This window comes from Arvicanthis niloticus, chromosome 10, assembly GCF_011762505.2.
Source record: "Arvicanthis niloticus isolate mArvNil1 chromosome 10, mArvNil1.pat.X, whole genome shotgun sequence".
Lineage (NCBI taxonomy): Eukaryota > Metazoa > Chordata > Mammalia > Rodentia > Muridae > Arvicanthis > Arvicanthis niloticus.
The window spans coordinates 25,642,573-25,660,846 of record NC_047667.1 but is presented as its reverse complement, the minus strand read 5'-3'; the positions used below and the strand labels follow the sequence as shown (position 1 = coordinate 25,660,846).

General features: G+C 45.6%; 1 long non-coding RNA gene across 1 annotated transcript; it reads right to left on the bottom strand.

The window, feature by feature from the left end:
• Positions 1-3,021: 3,021 nt before the first annotated feature.
• LOC143443789 (uncharacterized) lies at positions 3,022-6,584 on the bottom strand. The gene is made up of 3 exons (XR_013113079.1): positions 6,445-6,584; positions 4,684-4,864; positions 3,022-3,241 (listed from the first exon to the last, which is right to left on the bottom strand). It is a non-coding gene; the product is annotated as an uncharacterized LOC143443789 (long non-coding RNA).
• Positions 6,585-18,274: the final 11,690 nt, after the last annotated feature.

Below are 18,274 nucleotides of genomic sequence, written 5' to 3'. Positions count from 1 at the left end.
CACCTTTACCAGCTGAGGTATTCTAGCAGCCTACCTTGGACACACTCTTTATAAAGCAAAAAGAGGAGGATTTTTGGTTTGTTTTGTTGTTTGTTCCTCTCTGACGCCTATAAGAGCATGTTCCATGAAATAATGTTGTATCTATTCTCCAAAATCCATTTTTAAGATCCCTGACATCGGATCCTGTCTCAGCTGAGTGAGTAGTGGGTAACTCCATAGCTGACAGTAACATACCACCAGCCCACAAGGGAAGGGGGCATCAGAACAGAGGGTGGCTGAGCCTAGGTCCCTTCCAGCTCTCCACTCCTGACACAGAGAGCAGGCCAGGTTCCTAAGGAAACCCATCCTGGCCATTCTCCTGGATGTGGGCAACGCATTTCCAACAAAAGCCATTTCCAGGCTGTCCACACTGTCCACGCTGTCCACGCTGTCCACATGGGCAGGCACCTAACTTTCATTTTTTAAAAAACTACCTGTCTAACTCTCCAGTTTAAAGCTTTTACTTTTCTCTCATTTTTCTAGTCGTTCTGACAACAAAATATATAATGCCCAGTATTTGTCACCCAAAAGAGTGAGTATCTGCTTCTAATTTCCGTCTGTTCTCTGGCAGGGACTTTTAGGGCCTTTCTCATGTTCAATTAGAATAACCAATGCACCAGAGAAAGAGACAGACAAACTCACAGAAAGATGCCTTATTCCACTTAGTACATGGGTTAATAAATCTCAAATACAATAATACTTTTTAAAACATTCAGCCAAAACTGGGTATTGGTGCTCTTAGGGGCAGAAGGCTCAGAAGTTCAAGGCTGTCCCCAGCTACATAGTAAATTGGTGGCTAGCCTGGGTGACTACATGCTCTGAGTGAGGGGAAAGATTTTTCTAGCTATAAACTGGATGCAAGAAAAGAACAGAATAATAAGAATTTATAATAATATTATAATAATTATAAGTGATTATAATAATTTAATATTATAATTAAATATCTTATTTAATTAAGATATCAATTAAATTTGACTTCATAAAATTTTAAACTACTGTATTTCCAAAATGAGCAGACAAAATCAAAAAGTGAACAATAAAATGATAGAGTATTTGGGCTACAAATAACAAACATTTAATATCCTCAGAAAACCATGGAAACAGAGGCTGGCAAGATGGTCCATGGAGAGTCTGCTCTCGCCTGCATGAGCATGTACTGCGGGGCTTGCTAGAGATGTGAGCTTTATAACAAAATGGTGCTGCATTGTTTGTGGTTGTAAGAACTTCTGACACCAGAAGGGAGGTGCAATAGGTGATGGTGTGTTCACAGAAAATGACTGATGCTACCAATGGAAATAATATTTAGGAATTTTTGGGGGGGGGGGGATTTTTCAAGATAGGGTTTCTCTGTGTAGCCCTGGCTGTCCTGGAACTCACTCTGTAGACCAGGCTGGCCTGGAACTCAGAAATCCGCCTGCCTCTGCCTCCCAAGTGCTGGGCTTAAAGGTGTGCACCACCACTGCCCGGCCAAATATTTTTTAAAAGAAGAAAAAGTTGAAGATGTAGAAGAATAAAATAGAATAATTACTCACAACTCTGTTGCCCAGGAAAACAATGTTAACATTTATGAATCTTTTTCTATTTGAGTGTTAAATATGTCTTCCTTTGTTTCAGTTGTTAACTTGACACAGTCCAGAGTCATCTGAGGGAGTCTTAATTGGAGGATTGCCCACACCAAAATGCCCTGTGGCCATGTCTATGAGAAATTATCTTGATTGATGTAGGAGGACCAGGCAAGCCTGGTTACATGAGATACACACATACATGAATACACATACACACACATACACACTTGTATGCACACACACACACACACACATACATACACACATGTACATTTCCAGTTTTTCTCTAACCTCAAGTTTTTCATCGTTTAAAATTTCTGCTTGTTTGCCTGCCTGCCTTCCTTTCTTTGAAGGAACTTCCTTCCTATATTTGTGTTTTGCAGGAAAAGGAGACAGGGAGCTTTCTTTGAGACTCTCTCATGTAGCCCAGGCTGACCTTCAAGTCCTTAAATAGCCAGGGATGACCTTGCTCTGATTCTTTTGCCTCAGGCTCACAAGTACTGGGATCAGAGGCAAGCACCACTATGCCCAGTGTCTTTTCACAAATATGACTTAAAAATTTCTCCTGAACGGGCAGTGGTGGCTCTCTGTCTCTGCTTCCCAAGTGCTGGGATTAAAGGTCTGTGGACACCACTGCCCAGATATTTGACGCTAGTCTTGAACCTGGGCCTCTCCTTGAACCTGGAGGTGTTTGTTTGGCTAGGATGGCCACTGGCAAGTCCCACTGTTCCTCTTATCTCTTCATCATGCCCTATCCCTGCACCCTGATCACCCTTCCCAACACATACACACACACACACACACACACACACACACACACACACACACACACACAGTTTACAGGTGCATGTGGCCATACCTGGCTTTTTATGTGGATTCTGGAAACTGAACTCAAAACTTGTGTTTGCAAAAGCAAGGCCTTTACCAACTAAGCCATTTCCCCCGTCCCAATGAGACAGGAGCTCATTGTAGCCCATGGGGGCCTTGAACTCACAGCCCTCGTGCTTCAAGCTCGCAGAATGCTGAGACTATAAGCGTTCTCCATCATCCCCAGAATGAAACCTCTTCTTAGGTAACATTTGTAAGTAGGTTTTGGGTGGTCACTATATGAAGTAATTTATATAGACTCTCCCCCTAGTGTCATCAAGGAGAGAAAACAAACCTGACCCCCACCAGGAAAACCTGTGAAGGTCTGCCCCAAGGCAAGGGTCCGCTTCAAACATTTGATTTTTGCTATCTAGAAAGCTGGACTCAGCTCAGCTTATCTCTGGTTCCTTGGGAGCTTGTGTGTTGTGGATTGTTTCTTTCCTCTACGTATTGGCTTGTCGTTACTGTATCGTTTGTGAGAAATGGGTATCTCAACAGAAGTGAACACAGAACTGTGGAGAGCAGACCCCTGGCTTGTGGCTTCATAACTTGTCACTAGAGGAGAGAGACCGCCAGTCAAGAAATCAGCTAGAAGGTTCTGTGAGGGTGCCTCTTGTCCAACCTGCTCATCACTGTGCTTTCCAACCTGAAGGAAAGTCCAGACTGACTGGGCATGGCAGAACACATCTGGAACCTCAGCACTTGATAGGATGAAGAGGGAGGGGTGTGAGTTTCAGGCCAACCAGTGCTAAGTAAGGCCAGGGAGACCCCTGGAAAGAAAAGAAAGGGAATTTAAAATGTGAATAGGGTAGGGTTCTCTCTCTCTCTCTCTCTCTCTCTCTCTCTCTCTCTCTCTCCTTCCCCCTCTCCTTTCTTCCTCCCCCTCCCTCTCTTTCCCCTCCCCTTCCCCCTCTTTTCCTCTCTCTCTCCTTTCCTCTTCTTCTCTCTCTCTCTCTCTCTCTCTCTCTCTCTCTCTCTCTCTCTCTCTCTCTCTTTCTCTCCTAGAGACAGGGGACAGAGAGCCCCATTAGGATGAGAAATGGTTTGTTAACCGGTATATTAAAATATACTCAACCTGAAACATGAGTTCTGCTGAGGCTTCATCTTTAGTCAGGTCACCTACCCCTTTCACACGACCAATGAAAATTAATATTCTGAATGCTGGCTGACTCTAGGACATTGCAAGACCCAGACTTCCCAAGACAGACCTGCCACGCTCATCCACCCAAAAGCATTCCCATCCTAAAGAAAACACCCAGGAATTGTGCCCAGATAGTGTTGGATAAGAAAAGCAAGATACAGCCGGACACAAAATGTAGTTATGAATGTGGGTGAGTGTGTAAAACCCTAGACAGAAACCATCAGTAAAGCCACCAGGGCTATTCATCTACATTTTCTGCTTTTGTTGTTGTTGTTTGAAGGGCCCAGGTAGCCCAGGCTGGCTTTGAACTTGCTGTGGCTAATGGCCTCATGCCTCTACCCCTTCAACCTACCCCCAAATGTTAGGACCAGTATACCACCATGCTCAGGTACTGGAAGCTGAACACGGGGTCTTGTCCCTGCCAGACAAGCCCTCGACCAATTCAGTGACACCAGCAGAATAGTTTTTTAACATTTGTATAATCAGATACAGATTCTAACTTTTAGAAGATTTATGGGTCCCCAGTAAAGCAAGAAATGGGAATAATAAATTACAGCAAGATCTGCATAAGATGGACAGGATCGAAACAACGCACTGAGCTTGCCACACTCGGCTGCTCTGCTCTCTCAGAGAATCCGGGGACCGGTTGTTTCAGCAGTTTTTTCTGGGATGTGCAGAGTCTGCTGCTGCACCTTCAGACAGTCCTTCACCCAGACACAACCTGCCAGTGGGAGGTGGAGTCTGGTGGGGTGAGTGTTGGGGGGGGGGTGTACCCTCCCTGGGAAAGAGGTTCGTAGCACTTCTTGTGACCTGATGCTCTCATTTGATTCAGACCCAGTGGGGGCACCATTAAGAGGGTCAAGCTGATGAATAAGAAACAGCACATTTACACAGGCCCTGCTGTCCCCCTGGAGACCTCTAAGTGCTTTATAAACAAACTGGTGAATCATGGACTGGGGACACATCTTCCACCATAGAAATGCAGCCTCCTCTGAGGGGCGAGTGATGCTGTTACACGGCCAACGCCCAAATGTCCAGGGCACCCTGAGATGCCTTTTAAGTCAAACTCACCAGAGGAATGCAGGTTAATCCAAGAGTTGCACAGGAGGCCTCTAGAAAAGACCAGAATTCCCAGCCTACTCCTTGGCTACTTCTGCAGTACCTGTGGTAAAACAGGTGTCTTCAGAGCTGGGCATGTAGCTCACTGGCAGAGCTTTGATACCATGGCGTGCACAGGCCCCCGGATTCAATTCTAGTATACAAGAAAAAAGAAATAAAAATGAAGACATCTTCCTGCCCAGATTTGAGGCACAAAGTATTGTGTGAAGCCCACCAGACTTGTATGGGCCCAGTCCCTCATCTCTAAAATGAAGCCAGTCACAAAGATACTAGGGCTGAAGGTGGGCTAAAGATTGGAGAAGGCAAGCTAGGAACAATGCTTGCCTGAGAGACAAGGCCAAGGCATCGCCCTTACCCATATAAAACTGTGAAAGGCAAATGAAGAAGATATGTAGAGAACTGGACTCTGACTTATTCATTATTCTCTTGCACTAGCAGAGGCCACTTGAAAGAAAGAAAGAAAGAAAGAAAGAAAGAAAGAAAGAAAGAAAGAAAGAGAGAGAGAGAGAGAGAGAGAGAGAGAGAGAGAGAGAGGAAGGAAGGAAGGAAGGAAGGAAGGAAGGAAGGAAGGAAGGAAGGAAGGAAGGAAGAAAAAAAGGAGCTGTGATACCACCCTGGCTGGCCCCCAGAACTCCCTCTGTTGACCAGGCTGGCCCCCAGAACTCTCTCTGTTGACCAGGCTAGCCTTGAACTCCTGCTTCCGTCTTGAGAAGCCACATCTTCCAGAACAATATTGGCTGCACTGTGGAAATCTGGAGAGACTGTTATAGAAAATTAATATTTATTTTATTTTCCTTATGTACAGATGCATAGCCATGTATACATGCACAAACACATGCATGCATGCATGTATGCTGAGTACACTGAGAGAGGCATGCACTCACATGCACGCATACTGATTGTGTCTGTACATACATACACACATGCATGTACGCTCACACTGCTGCAATATTGTAAATTTTTGTCTTCTCAGATAAAGTGTAAGCTTTGTTCAAAGCTCTTAGATGTTAAAACTTTTAGAAACCATACAACTTAACTTAGTCAAAGAGCAGAAACACCTGCAAGGGATACAGAAAACCTTTCTAGAAATGTAAAGATGGAAGTTCTTGCTTTCAAGGCTGTCCAGAGGGAGTATGCTTCAGGGGGAAGATACAAGCTATCAGCCTTCTTCAGGACTATAAACTGTACAGAAACTGAGATCAGTAATGGCAGCAGAAGTTCATCTGAACGCAATCCAGGGACGCTGGTGTGACTTATTACTGCTGGCAGCTGCATCCCTGAAGCATGAGCTGTGTACACCCAGCCTTTGGTAAACCATGATGTGATCCTGACTTCTTGAGCGAACCAGGAACCAGCATCACACTCAGGTCCAGCACAGGCCAACAAACCAGAATCTGAATTTGATTTCTCTCCCAGTTATTAGCACTTACACTACAACCTACACAGAACTGAGAATCTAAGACAGTAAACCCAGAGTACTTCCGCCAGCACCTCTCAGGTGGCCCTTGCAGTAATACCACCCTGTAGAGTTTTGAGCAACATAGAAGGTCTGTTTGCCTAAGGTCACCCAGAAAGATAATGGAACAGGAGTCAAAGCTCAGGTCATAGACTTTTGTTCTTATGCAATCTGAGACTAATGTTATCCAGACCTGGATTTCCTTTGCCCCAGCCAGGGAAACACAATGAAAAGGTAAAGAGGAGTAAGATGGAGACCTGGGGTAACCCAGTATGCCCAGCAGCAAGCTCCCCTGGAGCTGGAAGGGTCCCTGAAAGCTGAGTCACTGTTTCCCTCGATGCTGCTGGCAGGTGGACCTGGGGATCCTGGTGTGTTGAAGATGCAGTCAGCCTCTTCCTCCGCCATCTGCCTCTTCAGAACACAGTCCAGCAACTGAGTAAACAGCTGGGCTGCCAGCTTCTTCATCTGCCCTTAGATCTGTCTACAGCCAACGGATCCCCCAGGAAGGACAGCAGACAATGGAGATTAAGGATTTCTGGGAGTTGCAGGGTGCAGGCCAGACCCTGCACTGCAGGCTGAGGGAAGAGGGGTTGCCTCTAAGAAGTACAAACCCTTGGGAGAGGTGGGGATGGGGAAAGAATAGGAAGGCTTTTCTCCAGACCTTGGTGTCTACTTTATACTCTTGTACAAAACCCCACAATTTAGAAAAAATCTCTGGTCTCCTCAAATAAATTAAAATACAAAACTTCACCTGGCCATAATCTTTACAGATTGTGTAAAACTTTGACCCTGTATCATGATCAACAGTACAAATCCTAGCACTAAGGGGGCTCACTTAGAGAGATATTTGGGGAGTGGCGTTGTCCCCATGGGAAACCTTTCTCTATAAGCATGCAATGCAGGGGCCACAGGTCACACCAGCCAAGAAGTCATCGGTTTTGAGCCAGAGGTGGTGTTGTTTGAAGAGCAGGTTCAGGAGCAGGGGATGACTCCAGAGAAGAGAGACACTGAGCGCCCCACTTGGCCAAGCACGGATGCCGTACCTCTGACGACGCCTCCTAACCAGGGTCCTGCCTTTTCTCTCCACAAATCTACTCTGAAGTTAACTTCATGGACAAAAAAGGAAAGGAAGGTCTTGGGAGCATTCCAGTCCCCATGTGCTCTTTTAAGAAAAGCCCTTCTCTGCCTGTGCCAAAAACCTCCGTGATGATGACTTCCCCAGACTTCTCCCAGAATGCCTGCTTAATGCTTTGTGATAAGCACGCTAGGGGCTTCCAGGAACCAAGTCTCTTTGCATAAATCACTGTGAGCTTTAAAGGAGGCCCATTCCTGCTCCGAGGATTTAGAAAATACCCAGGGAGTAAAATGTCTACTATGTCACATCTGTGCGTTTTGCAACAGTTACAGCCAGGATTAGGTTTGGGAACTGCGAGATTACAAAGTGTCTCCCTCAATACTTCAACTTCAGCAGAATAAAGCGAGGAGGGCTGTCAAGGAGGAGTCGGCTTCCTTACTGCTGAGTCAACTGTATCCACATCACTGCACATGTTCTACGTCCTTCTGAGGCTCAGTGCAAAGCTCCAAATAAAATAAAAGGCCCTCAGAGGCATCATGTTAGGAGCCAGTGAACTTTCTGGTAATTGCATATCTACTTCAGAGGCAAGGAGGATAAGCTGCAGGCTCCTAAGCATATGGAACGGGCCATGAACCTTTGGGAAAGTTTACGGACTTATGCCTGTCCCTGTAGGCTGATGGGCTAGCCAGGGCTGTATTTACCTAGGAATTGCCAGAAATGTAGCAGCTCCACTTGCTAAGGGTGCTTCTTGGAAACATCACCATGAACTTCAATTGAATGTAACACTTTGTATGAATTTTCCAGGAGTGTTTTCTGGGCTTGAAGCCTTTGAAACCTCAATAACTTTTCAATGTCACAGCAGCAATGCAATGTCAAAAGTCATCTAATCAAAGGGTGAGACCTGGATGGATTTCCTTTTTTTGAAAGGTCAGACCATCCTTACAGTGACCTAAAGCAGTAAGTGAAAAAACAGAAACAGAAACAGAAACAGAAACAAAACAACAACAACAACAACAACAACAACAACAAAACCATTTCTCCTGTGAATGGGTGGCAGGGTACCAACTCCATCGGAGGACAGCAGAGAGGGCGTGGGGTATACTCATGCCTGCAGAAGATGTGAAAGGAACAGTGGACAGGCAGTACACTTTTCAATGACCAGGACAATGGAAACATTTCTCTTTTCTATTCAAGAGCCTGGCAAGGTGGGCTACACTTGTATTGTCAGATAGCCATCTACTTTAGACTGTGGGAATGGATGTGATGGAATTGGCCTGATGGTCTACCTGGGCCTTAGGTTCCCAAACCATGACTCTGTTCTGGAAGTCTGGAAGTAAAGCTAGAGAAACAGAGACCACACACTTTCCTGTGCACACTAAAAAATTCGGGAGCCTGTAGCGATAACAAGCAGCCCAAATTTCCCCACAGAGCACCCTTCACCCTTCCACTCCTGTCCTTAGGCAAGCTGCTGCCAGAATTTGACCCAACCTGCCTGATCATTGGTTACCAGGTTTTCCTCGTGTGATGGTTTGTATATGCTCGGCCCAGGGAGTGGCATGATTAGAAGGTGTGGCCCTGTTAGAGTAGGTGTGTCACTCCTACTGACCCTCCTCCTAGCTGCCTGGAAATCAGTCTGCCACTAGCCACCTTCAGATGAAGATGTCCTCCTGTACCATGCCTGCCTGGATGCTGCCATCCTCCTGCCTTGATGATAATGGGCTGAACCTCTGAACCTGTAAGCCAGCCTCAATTAAATGTTGCCTTATAAGAGTTGCCTTGGTCATGGTATGTGTTCACAGCAGTAAAACCTTAACTAAGATACCCTGCAACCCCCTCCTGCCTGGTTCCTTCTCCTTCCTTGGTCTGATTCAAGCAGTATGTGGAAAAGGTCAGACAACAGCTTCCCTGCTTGCCAAATGCCTGTAATGGGGGACCCTGGGCCATACAGGGCTGGGGTGGATGGACTTTGTTCTGTTTCATAACTGCTTATCTTTTGCCCAATCTGCTGAACACACATGTCACTTAGGCAACTGCCTTTGGCAACCTACCCACCACAGCCCAAATGCTTGGCAGTGCTTTTGGTTATTAGTCATAGAAGTTTAATTGCTTCATGTAACTGAAAAAGCCCAGATCAGCAAACCCTGACTGCAGACACAGCTGGGCCCAGAAACATGACTGAAGTCACTAGGCCCCTGGGGTTTCCCCCACCTCCGCTCTTCTCAGTCACATGAGCGTCTTGTAGTTAAGGATGTAGCTCTGGAATGGGCCACAAAAGCAGACTCACAGTGCGAATAAGGAAAAAGATATTTGCCAAGCATACCGGAGATAGTGGACAGACCAATAAAAGGGGGAGAGGAGCAGAAAGGAAAAGATATTAACTCTAGGGGCTGGAGAGATGGCTCAGTGGTTAAGAGCACTCACTGCTCTTCCAGAGGTCCTGAGTTCAATTCCCAGCAAGCACATGGTGGCTCACAACCATCTGTAATGGGATCCAATACACTTTTCTGGTGTGTCTGAAGACAGCTAGAGGGTACTCACAGAAATAAAAATAGATGATGATAGATAGATAGATAGATAGATAGATAGATAGATAGATAGATATTAACTGTAGAGCAGAATTAGGATCATTGGGTAAATTCACCATTTACTTCATTTGGACCCCAAAGACATTGGAAGGCTGCTGTCCATCATTTATGAGGCCGCCCCCCTCTGGATCAATGGTTTTGTATGATGTTCATGCCTCCAAGGCACTCTGTGTTTTTTTTATGCCGGTTTTTGGAGATATAGTGGTAGCGGGTCACACAAGAATTCCACCATGTCTGGGTGGATCATGAAGGCAAATTAAAATAGAAATGTCAAATTAAAATAGAGATGTGAAGCACACATCATTCAAGCCTTTACAGCTGTGTGGTCTGCTGAGCCAGTCCTGCCTGGCACAGCTGACTTTACCGCAGGACCAAGAAAGGTGATGTCACTGAACTGCATTGGTAAATATACAACATTTTACAGTACTTTCGTGGTATGGGATCATTTAACATAAGTAGCCGTAGGCTCTCCATAAGGGCTGGGCTAAAAGATCCCTCTGAGAAAGACCTATCCTTAGCTGGGCCCACTCAGATGAACACAGCCACTGGGCTGTGTAAAGGCACAGACCATATGGCTAGGCATGATTGTCCTGGTCAGGCTTGTCCCTGCTGCATGACTGCTGGGAAGTGCCAGTTACAGCCAAGCCAGGAGGGGGCTAGAGAGATGGCTCAGTGGTTAGGAGAACTGGTTGCTCTTGCTGAGGGCCTAGGGTCAATTCCCAGCACCCATGTGGTGGCTCACAATTATCTGCAACTCCTGTCCCAGGGGGTCCAATGCCCTCTTCTGGCCTCCATGGGTACTGCATATATGTAGTATATGGACAGACATGCAGGCAAAACAAAACAAAACTTTCTAATTATTAACTCCAAAAGTGATTGTGCTGGATAGTTTCGTGTCAACTTGACACAAACTAGAGTTATATAAAGAAAGGAACCTCAATTGAGAAAATGCCTCGGTAAGATCCGGCTGCAGGGCATTTTCTTAATTAGTGATTAATTTTGTCAGTGGTGCCATTCCTGGATTCTATAAGAAAGCAGGCTGAGAAAGCCACGGGGAGCAAGCCAGTAAGCAGCACCCCTCCATAGCCTGTACATCAGCTTCTGCAGCCAGGTTCCTGCTCTGTTTGAGTTCCTGTCCTGACTTCCTTTGATGATGAATAGACATATGGAAGTGTAAGCTGAATGAGTTCTTTCCTCCCCAACTTGCTCTTTGGTTATGGTGTTTCATCACAGCAATAGAAACCCGAATTAAGGGGCTGGAGAGATGGTTTGGTGGTTAAGAGCACTGACAGCTCTTCCAGAGGTCCTGAGTTCAATTCCCAGCAACCACATGATAGCTCACAACCATCTGTAATGGGATCTGATGCCCTCTTCTGGTGTGTCTGAAGACAGCTACAGTGAACTCATATACATAAAATGAATAAATAAATCTTAAAAAAAAAGAAACCCTAACTAAGACAATGACCGATATTTATATTAATAATGACTCTGTCTCTATTATTGCTTTTGGTCAAGGATACAGTCAAGGCTAACACATTCCACGGCCCCATCATACCTCTTATTTTTACTAACATTCTTTGTACTTTTAATTGGCATATAATAATTTTCTATAAAATGACACTTAAAGAGATAAGTACACTTAATATTTAATGCAACTTCACCTAAAATGAGCAGAAGTCATTTTTAAGTTAAAAACGGGAACAAGGGATTGAGAAACCCCTGGGCAAATGTGGTGCCAACCCAGCAGAGGGTGCCTCATTGTTCCAGTGGCAACACCTGCAGGCCAAAAGACAACCATGGGGCTCCTGTGAAAGCTCTCAGCATCCGGATGCTGTCATTGAACCCTCCTTGGGCCAGCTGCCACACCCAGTCCAAGGAACCTTGGAGCCTTTAAGGTAGACAGTTGTATTAATCAGGGTTTCCCAGAGGAAGAGAACTCTGAGAATGAGTCTCTATATGAAGGAAATTTAGTATTGTTCTGGTTCTTCCTTATACTCAAAATATATTTACAAATACCTTGGCTGTATAGCTAGGCTCTTCTCTGACTGGACACAACTTAGATAACCCAATTATTTCAACGTACATTCTGCCATGTGGCTGGTTACCTGTGCTCAGGTACCATCTTTCCGTCTCCTCACAACTTCCCTGGGTAGATTTTCCTGTGCCTGGCTCTATCCCAGAATTCTTCCTCCTCCTGGATGCCCCGCTTTCTATTTCCTGCCTATGCCGTAGGTATAGGCTTTTTAATTGACAGGTGATGCATCCATACAATACAGCCTCTGCAAGAGGCTTCCAAGCTGTAGTCTGGTTAGTCCAACAATGGCTGTTTCCTGACAGAAAGTCCAAGAATCTGATAGTCAGTCAGTCTATGAAGCTGGATGTCTCAGCTGGTCTTCTGAATACATTGGAATCCTAAAGAAGTAATATCCGCAAAGGGAATGCTTTAGCAGCAGGATAGAAGAACTTACCAGCGAGAGAGGACAAGAAGGCCAAAGCTTCCTTCTTTCATAGCCTTTATATAGTCTGCCATCAGAAGGCATGGCTCAGATTTAGAGTGGGCCTTCTGACCTCAGAAGACCAAGGTTTAGAGTAGATTTTCCCCCTCAGATGATTCTGTAAAGAAAAAAAAGACCCTTCACAGGCATGCCCAGGTGTTTGGTGGAAAAGGTTTTGACACAGGATTTCACTAGCCCAAGCTAGCCTTGAAGTATGAGTCTCCTGCTGGGATTGCAGGCCTGTGTCATGATCGTGTCTGGCAAAGCTGTTCAAGTTTATGAAACTGTCTTAGTTAGGATTTCTATTGGCATGGCCATGTCAGCTCTTAAAAGGAAAGCATTTATTTGGGGCTGGCTTACAGTTCAGAGGTTTAGTCAGTTATCATCATGGTGGGAAACAGGGCAGTGTGCAGGTGCTGGAGAAGCTGAGAGTTCTGCATCTTGATTTGCAGGCAGCAGAAGTGAATTATTATTATTATTATTACTAAGTCTAAGTTGAGCATCTGAGAGATCAAAACCCACCCCCACAGTGACATACTTCCTCTTCCTCCTGCTCCTCCCACAAGGCCACACCTACTCCAACTAGGTCACCTCCTAATAGTGCCACTCCCTATGGCTAAGCATTCCAACACAAGAGTCTATAGGGCCATTTCTATTCAAACCACCACAGAAACACACAATTTTTAATTGGTGTGTGTGTGTTGGGGGCTGACTTTTAGCAGAAAGTGGCTATCAGCTTTGCAGCCATCTTGAGCCATATACCCTGACATGAGACTTGGATTACAATAGCCTACAACAGCTGAGCACACTCTGATAACATCTTGCTTTGGATACCCAGGACTTTCCTTGGGTGTGTGAGATTAAAGGTGTGTGACTTAAGAGTGTGACCTAGAGATCAGATTTAGAGACAAGACCTAAGGGCATGATTAAAGGTGTAACTTAGAGGCTTGGCTTAGAAGTGAGACATATAAAAGGCAGAGGCAGACGGCAGAGAGATATACTCTTTAGGGAGACTCTTTAGAGAGTACAGCTAGACTTGGGACTTGGACTAGGAAGAGAGACTGAAGAATATACGGGATTGAATCACACTCTGTCTGGTCTCCATTCTTCGAGTCCTTCCTCACTCTCTCTCTTGTTGAACCCCGACCCTCGGACCGGAGCGGCAGCTTGGGCCGGGATACAGTGGCCGCCAAACTCGGGGCAGTCCGGGCCTCAACATTTTGCTCGGGCTGAGACATGTGTGTGTGTGTATACACATGATTGCAGGTACCCACAGAGGCCAGAAGTATCAGACCTCTGTGGAGCTGGAGTTATAGGTGGTTGTGAGCAGCTGAGAATTGACTTCAGGTCCTCTGGAAGAGCATTATGTGCTGTTAATTGCTGAGTCATCTCTATAGTTACATATTTTTAATTGTTCCGTACCACTATAGTAGTATTTTGTCCCAACAGACACGCCTTTCGTAGTCCCAAACAGTTGGGACAAACAGGGCTGTGTCCCATCCTCTGCAGCTGAACAGAACGAGAGCTGGTGTGTTTGGTATGAACACTTCCTTTCCTCACAAGCTTTCCCTATGAAGGAAGCCTAAATGTCACTTTTATTCTAGTTTACGACAACGAGATGAATAGAAAATGGCCCCAAATCAATCAACTCATTCGCACATCCATTTGGCCTTTGCAGCAAGAATCAGGAAACAGGGCCATTCAAAGACTTATAGAGGACCATCCCCCTTCAGTTCCAGCTTTTGAACACTTGGTCCCCGGTGAGTGGCACTGTTTCAGGAAGGTTATGGAGTCTTTAAGAGATGGGGACCTTGCTGAAAGAAGTATATCCCTGGGGGCTGATTCTGAGAGTCAATAGCCTTGCCTCATTTCCAGTTTGCTGTCTCTGCTTTGTGTCTTTCATTGAAGATGTGTTCTCTCAGCTTCCTGCTCCAGTTGCTGCCATGCTTCCCCCATTACAAACTCTCCCTCTGAAACCTTGAAGCCCAAATCAAGTTTTCATTTGTTTGTTTGTTTGTTTTGTTTTTCGAGACAGGGTTTCTCTGTGTAGCCCTGGCTGTCCTGGAACTCACTCTGTAGACCAGGCTGCCCTGGAACTCAGAAATCCGCCTGCCTCTGCCTCCCAAGTGCTGGGATTAAAGGCGTGAGCCACCACTGCCCGGCTAAGTCTTGATTTTTTTTTTTAAAGTTGTCTTTGAGCCTGGTATTTCATCACAGCCATAGAAAAGTAACTAAAACACTTTTTCTTTTTTTTCTCCCCTTCCCTTCTCCCTCTCGACACAGCTCTGCTCACTCTGGCCCCGCTTGCTCTGGCCCAAAGGCTTATTTTTTCCTTATTATATGTGAGTACACTGTAGCTGTCTTCAGATACGCCAGAAGAGCATCAGATCTCATCACAGATGGTTGTGAGTCACCATGTGGTTGCTGGGAATTGAACTCAGGACCTCTGGAAGACCAGTCAGTGCTCCCAACTGCTGAGCCATCTCTCTAGCCCTAAAACACTTTTTTGATGGTGTCAGGACGTATGCATATTCACACAAGTGTCCAATCACTGAGGTCTCTTTTGAACAGTGTCAGGTGTTGTTCCTTATACTACTTAAGTATGCCAGTCACCTGAAACAGACCACTCTCGGAGTGTAGCTCTCTCTGAACAAACTCCATCTCAACCCCCAGTTTTGGGGGTTTCCCTATTAACAGGGGTTGGGGCATAGCTCAGTGGTAGAGTGCTGGCCTGGCATGTATAAGGCCCTGGGTTTGCTCCCCAGAACAGGGAAGAACAGTGAGGCAAGGACAGCAAGCTGAACTGGTGTCTGTCAGCTCAAGCTGCTTCAGCAAAACGCCAGAGCCCAAGCTACACGAGCGTAGTTCACAAGGCTGAAGTCCAAGGCTGATACTTGGTGTCAGGTGAGAGACGTTCCGCTTCACAGAGCAGCAGCCTCAAGCAGGGAGAGAGCACATTGTCTCAGTACTCAAACAGGAGAATGCTAGCTTCACTTCCAAGGGCTACACTCTTCTCATCTCAAAATCTAATCATCTTCAAGGAATTCGTGCCTCCCTGATACCATCCCAGGAGGGCCTAGAGCCTCGGCTTATGAACTTCAGCAGGAAGGACACGCTAACACTCAGTCTATTACAGTGGGCAAGGAAGACTTCAATATTGTGAAGTACGAGCGGTTACCTACAAGAAATGGAGAAGCCAAGCAGGCAATTCCTGGGAAGTACGAGGAAGTCGGAGGGACCAGCAAGCCTGAGATCTAAGGCAGTGGGGAATCCTGTGGCCCTCAGGTGGGGTGAGCAGGACACAGCAACAGAGCTGGTTAGGAAGAGGAAGAGTAGGGATGCAGGGTCTTAAACACATCGATAATGACTTTAGCTTTGGCTCTGCATTCAGAACCATTACAGAGCCTGTTTAAAACAAAAAACAAAACAAAACAAACAAACAACCAAAAAAAAAAAAAAAAAAAGCTGGCAAACCAAAAGAGCCATTAGAAACAAGCAATCTGATCTGGTCAAGTTCTGAAAAACCCATTTGTGCTGCTCTGAGGGAGTCCGTAGCTAAGGCGGGGCTAGCAGAAGGCAGTTACGTAGGACCCAGCAATCCCACCATAGAGCACACATCTGAACAAGATGAATTAGCATGTGCACTAGTCAAGACACCACAATGAGTCAACAAACAGTTTTCCAAACAAACAAATAGTTTTTCATATGCAGGAGATATTGACTGGGCTCAATGCTGAAGGAGTTCAGCCAGGCCAGTGGTACATGTCTTTAATTCCAACATTCAGAAGGCAAAGGCATACATGTCTGTGATCTCAGTTGCAGCAAATACCAGGTCCTCTTCTCTTTATTGAGATGGGGTGTCATGTGGCCTGCACAGGCTTTGAGCTCACTGTATCCCTATATTGTCAAGAGTGGCCTTGAGGCCAGCAGTGGTGGCCCACGCCTTTAATCCCAGCACTTGGGAGGCAGAGGCAGGCGGATTTCTGAGTTCGAGGCCAGCCTGGTCTACATAGTGAGTTCCAGGACAGCCAGGGCTACACAGAGAAACCCTGTCTCAAAAAAAACAAAACAAACAAAAAAAGAGTGGCCTTGAATACGCTTGCTTTCTTTTTAAAATTTCATATGCATGAGTGTTTTGCCTGCATGCATGTATGTGTACCACATGTATACAGTGCCTGTGGAGGATAAAAGAGGTGGTCAGATCCCCAGCAACTGGAGATACAGATGTGAGCTGCCATGTGGGTGCTGGGAACTGAGCCAAAGTCCTGAGCAAGAACTTCCCATCCACTTGCCAAATCCTAGAATTACAGGTGTGTACACCATACCTGGCAACTTCATTTTCCTTTGTAATTAAATGCTCTTGTGTAGGTATGTCATTTTCCTTATTCATTCATCTGCTGTTGGACAGCTAGATGAATAATACTTGTTGGATAAGTATTACTGACATATGAAGTCAATTCTCATCTTTGGCTGTACAGTACAAAATACCTAGGAAGTGTTACAAACTCATTTGAGAGTCATCTGTTTCCCAGACCAATCAAATCAGAATCCCTGGGTGTCAGTCAGGGCTCAAGTGTTGGGAGTTTTAGAAAGCTATTGGGTGATTCAAATGTGCAGCCAGTTTCTCGATTCTACTCTTGACCAAAAGTAGATGTCCCATTTAGAGCACCTGGGCTCCTTATTTATCAGCATGTGACACTGGGCACAGAGTCTCCTGACTCTTTTATACTGTTTTTTGCCCCATAACTTTATGACAGAGATAGTAATAGTACCTGTTGTGGTCTAAAGGAGAATGGTCCCTATAGGTTTATATATTTGAATGCTTTGTCACCAGTGAGTGGAACTGTTTGAGAAGGATTAGGAGGTGTGGCCCTGCTGGAGGAAGTTTGTCACTGGGGGTGGGCTTTGAGGTTTCAAAAGCCTGTGCCAGCTGGCTGGTGGTGAAGCACACTATTAATCCCAGCACTTAGGAGGCAGATATCTCTCTGAGTTTGAGGCCAGCCTGGTCCACAGAGCAAGTTCCAGGATAGTCAGGGCTACACAGAGAAAAACATGTTTTTCGAAAAGAAAAAGCCTATGCCAGGGCCTGTGTTTCTCCCTGTCTGCCTGCAAATCAGAAAGTGAAGCTCTCAGCTACTGCTTCAGCACCATGCCTGTCTGCTTTTCACCATGATGATAATAAACTAACCCGCCAAAACTGTAATCGAACCCCAGTTAAATGCTTTCTTTTATAAGAGTTGCCATGGTCACTGACTAAGCCACTACCTAACTTACATGACGACCATAAGAATTGGCTGAGCTAACAAACAGCTATCATTTATCACTGATATAAATGATGTCTGATGAAAACTTGCTGTCATTGGATTACACTGTAGTCCACGGAGGTTATATTCCAAGATCCTTGTGGAAGTATAAAACCATGTATAATGTCAAACCCTACATATTCACAGATATTAAATATTATATATGTATGTTATGTGTTTTCATATGCACACATACCTATGCTAAAGCAACATATAAATTAGGTACATTGAGTAGTCATAACAGCGGGATGTGACAATGTTACAGGGTACTGTATAAGAGTCAAGACAGCACTGTCAGAGAAAGGTTGGCTGCCTGTAGCTGGGAATGCAGGGGGACTAACGTGCAGTGAAGCTGTGAACCACTCGAGTAACAGAACATCCTTCCTCTGTTGAGTCAGATGCTGCCAAGTAACCTTGCCACTGGGAACAAAGGCTCTTCTTTCTGGGGGTAAAAAAAAGGGGGGGGGGGGAATCAGAGAGCTGGAGAGCTGGCTCTGGTGGCTCTTCCAGCAGGCCTGTGTTTAATTCCTAGCACCCACATGGTGGCTCATAACCATCTGTGACTCCAGCTCTAGGGGGGGGTGATACAAAGGCACCAGGAATGTATGTGGCACATAGACATACATGTG